The sequence below is a fragment of the Orycteropus afer genome, unplaced genomic scaffold, assembly GCF_000298275.1.
Source record: "Orycteropus afer afer isolate SDZICR_OR568_19922 unplaced genomic scaffold, OryAfe1.0 scaffold00220, whole genome shotgun sequence".
NCBI lineage: Eukaryota > Metazoa > Chordata > Mammalia > Tubulidentata > Orycteropodidae > Orycteropus > Orycteropus afer.
In genome coordinates, this window is record NW_006921807.1 from 2,644,141 (window position 1) to 2,653,173 (window position 9,033).

Below are 9,033 nucleotides of genomic sequence, written 5' to 3' on the forward strand. Positions count from 1 at the left end.
ATGCCTATTTGGGGTGGTGTGATAGTTAAGGTCAGGTAGCAACTTGGCTGGACAGCTGGTAGTAGTCATTCCCTATAATGACTGGCAATCGACTCTGTGATGGGATTTAGGTTAATTCTGTTGGGGCAACACAGGTGGAATGTATCTTGAGTCTTGCCTTGCTGGAGGGTATAATTAAAATCACCACCCTTAGCTTCCCTGAGGGTATACCTACAAATCTCCTGGGAAGATTTGCTCTCCTCTTGCTCCGGCTTTGTGTCTTGGATCATCCTCATCCCACCCCTGGATTTGGGACAGCAGCCGTCATCTGATCTGCTGATCGAGGTTCATAAAACCCCAAGAGTTGGGAGGATCCGCCAGACCTACTCATGGACCCGGGACTCGCCAGCCTGTCAGCCTCCCCACTACTACGTGAGACAAACCCTTGGGTGTCTGTGAGTTCTGTGAGGTGTTACAGCGAAATACAGAACCCTAAGACTGGGAAATTACTGGGAGGAGGAGGAGGGGTTAATGTCTGAAATGATGGAGTGGCATGGTAGTTTGGACATTTGGGACATCTTTGACCTCCACCTCATGGGGACCAGCCTCGTGCTGATCTTTCTAAGAGAAATTGTTCAGAAATAGATCCATTCATCTATGAACAGCTGATCTTTGACAAAGGGCCAGAACCCATTAAATGGAGGAGAGATTGCCTCTTTAACAGATGGTGCTTGCAAAATTTGATATCCATTTGCAGAAAAATGAAACACAACTCATACCTCACACCATATACAAAAAGAAAAAAACAATGCAAGATGGATCACAGACCTAAATGTAAACCCCAAACTAAAAGTTAATCAAAGATAAAATAGGGGCAAACCTAGGGCCTATAGACTATCAAGCATTACCCAAAATGTACAAATAGCAGAATATATAATAGATAATTATGACTTTTAAAAATTAATATTTTATGTCCAAGAAGACTGTTCTCCAAAAGAGTAAAGAAAAGAGAACCTATAGATTCAGAAAAAAATGTTTGGCTATGACATATCTAACAAGAGACTTATCCTTAAAATTTATAGGAAATATCAAGACCTCAACATGAAAAAGACCAACAATCCAATTAAAAAATGGTCAAAGGACATGAATGGACACTTAACCAAAGGAGATATTCAGGCAACCAAAAAACACATGAAGAACCCTCTTCAACTCATGATCATTAGCAGTTAAAGACATGTACATCATAACAACAATGAGCTATCATCTCATCCTAGCAACAACAGCAAATTTCAACAAGACAGAAAACAACAAAAGCTGGAAAGGGTATGGAGAGATTAGAAATCTCACACACTGCTGGTGGTACTGTAAAATGGTACAACCACTGTGGAAAAGAGAATGGTGATTCCTTAAAAAATTGGAAATAGAAACATGATTTGATCCAGCAATCCCATTACTAGAAATATATCCTAAAGAGGTGAGATCCAATTCTGGTAAGATGGCGGAATAGGCAGACATGCTACAGACCCTCTTCAACAAAGAAAAGAGAAAGCAACTGATAGAGATACAAAAGAAAATCTTTGAGCCCTGAACTTTGAAAGGAAGTATACAAAAGTGGATTAGGCACCAACTAGTGGAAAAACCTGAACAATAATAATGAGTATGGAGATGAACGGAGCTGCTGACTGTGACGGCACCAACTGCCTGAATTATTTCAAAGTGCTGTTGCAACCAGAGACTTGACCTAAAGATTAGCCCTGGTTGCCAAGAGCTGCAGGGACAACTGTGCTGGTAGCTGATGACTAGGAAGGGAAACAGCAAGGAGGGAGATAACCTGAGCTGTGGAGTTTAGGCTCTCTGGAGAGCACAGCCATTTGATTGTTTACAAGTGGCAGCCATTTTGGATGCTTAAAGTGACCAAGGGTGCAACCATTTTGAATGTTGGTTATTTAAAGTGATAGCATTCTCATTCAGATACCAGGGACTTGAATCCTTGGCTCTGTTTGGCAAGGATGGGAGGGAGATATGAAAGCCTGACAACCTGAAAGGAGACAGGTGGTGAGTGTATAAGTGCTGCCAACTAGTGAACAGAGAAGCACAGAACCCACTTTACCTAGATAACATCCAAAGAAAACAAAAATCTTGGGCAAGTCACTCCAATATACAATTACCAATTAAATATAAACATGGAAAGTCACAATGTTTTGGAGATCAGAGACCACCGCAGTCCACACAAAGAAGTAAGATAAAGCAGGAGAAACAAGGGAGCAGGATACAGGCCCAGGACACATCCCTGAAGAAGAAGCATTGGAACTCCCTGATAGGGAATTCAAAAGAATGATATCTAGGTACCTTCAACAGATTGAGAGACAGATCAAGTAAAACCCTCACAAAATTGAGGAAAGCACAGAGAAAACCTTAGAACAAGTATGAAAGACAATACAAGAACAAAATGACAAAATCAATGAAAAATTAGAAATGATACAAAATCTACAGATAGAAATCCAGAAGATGAATAGTGAAATTTCAGAAATAGATAACACACTGAATGGGCAAAGGAATAGAACTGAATCAATGGAAGACAGAATTAGTGAGATTGAAGACAAATACCTCAATACTTCTTTGGAAAGGGATCAATCAGAAAAAAGATCAAAATGAAATGAAGAAAACTTAAGGTTCATGTGGAATACTACAGTAGATGACTCTATTTTGTGACTCCATTTTGTAATATCTTGCTATAACTTACAATGTCTTGCTAAAACTCCATTTTTATAACACCCCAAACAACCTACTCACCCCCTCCTCTACTGAAAGTCCTGTTAGTGGTAATTCCCAGAATTAAGAGTCCTCACCCTGCTAGTGGTAATTAACAGAACTGAGGGCCCTCACCCAGAACTGTGTGCCTTCATCCCAATAGTAGACTGACAATTTATCACCCCTATAACACTAACTAAGCTGTTTATCACTTCTGTAACACACTTGCTTGCCTACTTGCAGTTGTAAGCTTTATAAGCCTGCCTGAAATCAGGGTCACTGCTGCAGTTGAGGAGAATGCTTTAGTTCTCTAAACACTTTAGTTCTGTAGCCCAGCTATAGCTGAATAAAGACTCTTCTAAATTCTGGACATTATAGTAGTCATCAATTTCTTCTGAACCTACAACAATACCATCAAAAAGGAAAACTTACATTTAATTGGAACCAGAACAGAAAGAGACAAATAAGACCAAAGAGAAAATTGTTGAAGATTTATTGGAAGAGAATTTCCTTGGTATGATGAAAGATGAGAATATATCCATTCAAGAAGTTCAATGAACCCCAAACAGGATAGACGCCAAAAGAAAATCATCAAGACATATAATCATTAAACTCACCAAAGCAAAGACAAAGAGAGAGTCTTGAAAGCAGCATGGGAAAAACAAAAAGTCACCTGTTGTTGTTGTTGTTATGTGCCGTCGAGTCAAACCTGACTCATAGCGACCCCTCCTTGGGTTTCCGAGGCAGTATCACTACGGAAGTAGGATTGCCCAACCTTCCTTCCGAGGAGTGGCTGGTGGGTTTGAACCACCAGCAGTCTGGTTAGCAGGCAAGTGTCTTAGCCACTATGCTACCAGAGCTCCCAAAAAAGTCACCTACAAAGGCTAATAAATAAGGCTGTGCTTGGATTTATCAGCAGAAATCATGCAGGCAAGAAGAAAATGGGATGCTGTAAATAAAACTCTGAAAGAAAAATATATTTCCAACCAAGAATTGTATACCCAGCAAAATTTTCCCTCAAATATGAGGGTGAAATTAGGACATTTCCAGATAAGCAGAAATTGTGGGAATTTGTTAAAACTAGACCAACCTTACAAGAGATGTTAAAAGGATTCCTTTAGACAGAGAACCAACAACAGCAAACAACAACTGACCAGTAACACACTTGAGGACATAACCCAGAAACCAACCCAGTTATGGAAGAATCCAAAGTAAATAAGCCTACAAGATTGTCAACAGGGAACCAGAGACATCAATTGAAAAATGAGGACAACTACAAACTAAAAAGAGGACAAAAACTGTGTAGTTACAAAACTTCTAAATGGTAGGGAAGTCAAGACTACTGTAAGATAGAATGTACTATACTAACCTTGGGAAGAAAAGTATAAATCACAGGATAATCTCAAAGAAAAATGATAAACCTTCATTCACATCACAATAAAAAAGAGGACTAGCACAAATATTTAGCAAATATTAAAACAATAGCAACTAAAGAAGTGATAACATGATCCATAAAGAGAATAAACTCAGCACAGAAAATTATATGGAACAAAGAAATCAGCAACACCATGAGAAAGGACATCACAAAATGACAGCAACAAATTCATACCTTTCACTAATTACAGTGAATGTCAATGGATTAAAAGCCCACTCAAGAGATGAAGAGTTGCAGATTGGATAAGAAAACACAACCCATAAATATGCTGTCTACAAGAAACAGACCTTAGAGAGAAAGACAAAACTAGACTAAAAATCAGAGGTTGGAAAAAGATATACTGAGCAAATGGCAACCATAAAAAGAGCAGGAGTGGCAATATTAATTTCTGATAAATTGACTTTAAGACAAAAACCACCATAAGAGATAAGGAAGGACATTATATAATGATTAAATGCTCATTTGAACAAGAGGACATAATAATAATAACTCTCTATGCACCCCAAAATACATAAAACAGTATCAAACAGAATTAAGGACAAATATAGTATTAGTTCATTATTGTAAAAAGTCAAAGAAAGGTTTATATATGGAAGGAAACTTCCTTAGTTGGTTAGCAGATGTGGGAGGACAGGGAAGGAAACATTGCAAAAAAAAAAAAGCATTGCCCATGGCACTGTGTTAAAAAAAAAAAAAAGCTTTGACCCATGGAACTTTAGTTTTGCGTATTTCACTGGACATAAATTATATTTCAATAAAATGTATTTTAAAATAAATAAATAAATAGAAGAGGTGAGATTCAGGACATGAATAGACATATGCACACCAATGTTCATCACAGCACTATTCATAATAGCAACAGATGAAAACAATCTATGTGCCTATCAACAGATGAATGGATAACCAAACTATAGTGGAATACTAAGAGGTATTAAAGATTAATGAAGAATCCTTGAAATATCTCATAATATGGAGGAACTTTGAGGACATTATTCTGAGTAAAATAACTAAATCACAGAAGGACAAATATTGTATGAATCCATTATAAAACATCAAGGAAAGTTTTATGGAGGGAAGGAAATGTGTTTGTTACCAAAGGTGGGAGAGTAAAGGAGATAAAATTGCTGACAAATTCAGAGATGTGTTGATTTGTGTTGAAAGGAAAGACAATACATAAAGGTGAGTTACCAGCACAATAACAATAGGGAAGATGAGGACACATAGAGGTGTACAAACGGTATACACAACAGAAGCAAATACTATTACACACACAATACTGCATTATCAGTAATAACAAATACTAGTCTACAGGTGGATACATAAGGAGACAGGCAAGAAGATCAGATGGGGAAGGGCAAACTGAAATATCCCCATGACCATAGATAGGTTTGGTTGATAATATTCCTATGTGTATTTCTAGCTACTGTAAAAATATCTATATACATTTTAGAAGTAATAGGTGATGAAGTTGGGGTAGTTTTGGAGCAAGAACCAAGTAACTTGAAGGAGTGAGTCACCAGCCCTGTGGGCTCAGGTTCATGGTCTCTGGGGACATCACACTTAAATTAAATGACATAGTGAACAAAAACATTTTTCTATACCCTACTTGTTGAGTAATGACTGGGATCTTAAAAAGCTTACTAGCAGCCATCTAAGATACAACTATTGGTCTCTCCTTGCTCAGAGCAAAGAAGAGTGAAGAAAATCAAAGAGATAATGAAACAATTAATACAAGGGACTTATGGATCATGGGAATCTCAGCTTACAAGACTCTGAGATCAGAAAAATAGATGGTACCTGGCTACCAGTGCTAACTACCCAGAAAGTGATAAAAATTGGAGATCCTGGATAGAGTGGGAGGAAAATGTAGAATAAAATTCAAAAACATAAAAATGATGAGAATTACTGGTCAGCTAGAGACTGGTAAACCTTCTGAGACTCCAGGTTATCCTTCCGGTGGGATTGGAGTCACTACCGTGGGTTAACTCTAAGCCAAACAACAGATTGGTCTGCTAACTGAACCCCCGTCCAAGGGTGATTCATCCTTTAGAACACTCAACCTTCAGGGAATGAGATAGTTAAATGCAGTTTTTGTGAAGGGGGGAAGCTAGACAAACAGGAACACATAGGTAAGGACACAGGGAAGGGTTATCCATAGGAAGAAGGTGAAAGGAGAGCTGTTCCATTGTGAGGATTATGGTTGGTGCCATGAAATAAAATGTGTATGAACTGTTGAGTATAAAATGAATCTGCTTTTTAAATTTGCCCAAATCACAATAAAACATTAAAAAAAAAAAAAAAAAGGAACAGATGGTAATGAAGGAAGAAGTACAAGCTCTACTGAAAATATTGGCAAAAAACAAAGCTCCGAGAACTGATGGAATACCAACTGAGGTGTTTAAACAAGTGAATGCAATGCAGAAGCATTAACTCATTTATATGAGGAAATTTGGAGGACAGCTACCTGGCCAACCAACTGGAAGTGATATATATTTGTTCCTATTCCCAAAAGAGTTGATCCAACAGATTGAGGAAATTATTGCATCATAGCATTAATATCACAAGCAAATAAAATTTTGCTGAAGATAATTCAAAAATTTTAGCAGCAGTCCATCAATATAGCACTGCCCAAAATTCAAGACAGATTCAGAAGATGACACAGAATCATCATAACTGATGTTAGATGGATCTTGGCTCAAAGTAGAAAATGCTGTAAAGATGTCTGCCTGTGATTTATTGACTATGCAAAATCATTCAACTCTATGGATTACAGCAAATTATTAATAATATTGTAAAAAAATGGGAATACCAGAACACATAATTGTGCTCATGCAGAACCTGTACATAGACCAAGAGGCAGTCACTGGAAGAGAACAGGGGAACACTGCTGATTTAAAATCAGAAAATGTGTGTGTCGTTGTTGCATCCTGTCACCATAGTTGTTCAACCCATAAAGTACTCTGATGGAGCAGTGGTAAGTGCTTGGCTACTAACCACAAGATCAATTGTTTGAACCTACCAGCTGCTTTGTGGTTTGAAGATGTATTAGTCTTGAAGTCCTTATAGAGCAGTTCAACTCTGTCCTATTGGGTTGAAATGAACTAGAGGGCAGAGGGTTTTGGGGTTTTATACAAGCAGTATGCTGAGCAAATAATCCAAGGAACTGAACTATAAGAAGTAGTTAGCATCAGGATTATAGGAAGATTCATTAACAATTTGAGATATGCAGACAACACAACCTTGCTTGCCTATAATGAAGAGGATTTTAATGCTTACTTATGAAGATCAAAGACTATAATCTTCAATATGGATTACACCTCAACCTAAAGAAAATAAAAATCCTCACAACACGACCAATAAGCAACATCATAATAAAAGCAGAAAATATTGAAGTTGTCAAGAATGTCATTTTACTTAGATCCACAACCAATGCCCACTAAAGTAGCAGTCATAAATCAAACCATGTATGCTTTGGGCCAATCTGCTGCAAAAGTCCTCTTTAAAATGTTAAAAACAAACAAACAAACAAACAATGATATCACTTTGATGACTAAGGTGTGTTTGGCGCTAGCCATTGTATTTTGAATTACCTCATTTATATGTCAAAGCTGAATCATGAGAAAGGGAGACCAAAGAAGAATTGTTGCCTTTGAATTACTGTGTTGGCAAAGTATATTGAATATACCATGGACTGCCAGAAAAACAAACAAATGTGCCTTGGAAGAAGTACAGCCAGACTGTTTCTTAGAAGTGAGAATGGGAAAACTTCTCTCAGGTACTTGTTGTCCCTGGAGAAGGACACAATGCTTGGTAAAGTACAGGGTCAGCAAAGCAAAGGAAGAAGCTCAATGAAATGGATTAACACACTGGCTGCAAAAAGAGGCTCAGAAATAGCAACAAAATGAGGATTGTTCAGTATAGGTTGGATTCCTATGAATTGGAAGCAACTAAAAGGCACCTAACAACAAGAACAACAACAAATTATTTCTCTTTTGTGCCTCTCAAGATTCTCTCTCTGTCTTTGATTATGATGTTTAGGGGGGATCAAGAAACCCTGATTGCACAGTGGTTACAAGTTAGGCTGCTAACTGAAAAGGTAATGATTTGACCCTCACTGTTGGGAGAAAGACATGGCAAGGCAATCTGCTATAAAGATTACAGCCTTGTAAACCATATGGGGAAGGTCTACTTTCTTATAGGGTCACTGTGATTCAAATCAACTCTATAACAGTGTTTTTTTTGTTTGTTTTGTTTTGTTTTAAGTGTGGATCTCTTTTTATTCATGCTACTTTGCATTAGTTGACATTCTTGCATGTGTACATTAATCTGTGTCATCAAACTTTTGAAGATTTTGGTCTATTCTTTCTTTACATTTTTCTGTTCTTTTTGGACTCCTATGATAAATATAGTAGTATATATGATGATATCTGACAGGTGTCTGAGGCTCTATTCATTTTTCTTTATTCTTTTTTCTTTCTTCTTGTATTTCAGAATAGATATTTTTCCTATCATCTATTTTTTATTTTACCCCTTCTTTCCTCTTTCTACTCAAATATACAGTTGTATCCCACTAGGTATTTTTTTTTTGTTGTACTTTTTAACCTCAAACTTTATTTATTTATTTATCTATTTATTTATGTGTTTTTGTGTTTATTTATTTATTTATTTTATTTTTATTGTGAGTTGGGTGAAGGTTTACAGAGCAAATTCACTTTCCATACAGCAGTTCACATATATTTTGTCTCATGACCTTGACCACAGTTTACCAAAATGCAATAACTCCCCTCCCACTTCCTCCCCATAGTTACCTCTTCCCTGTGTCCATCCCTCCATACACTCCTGCCCCCTGAGCTGTCTCCCTGTGCATA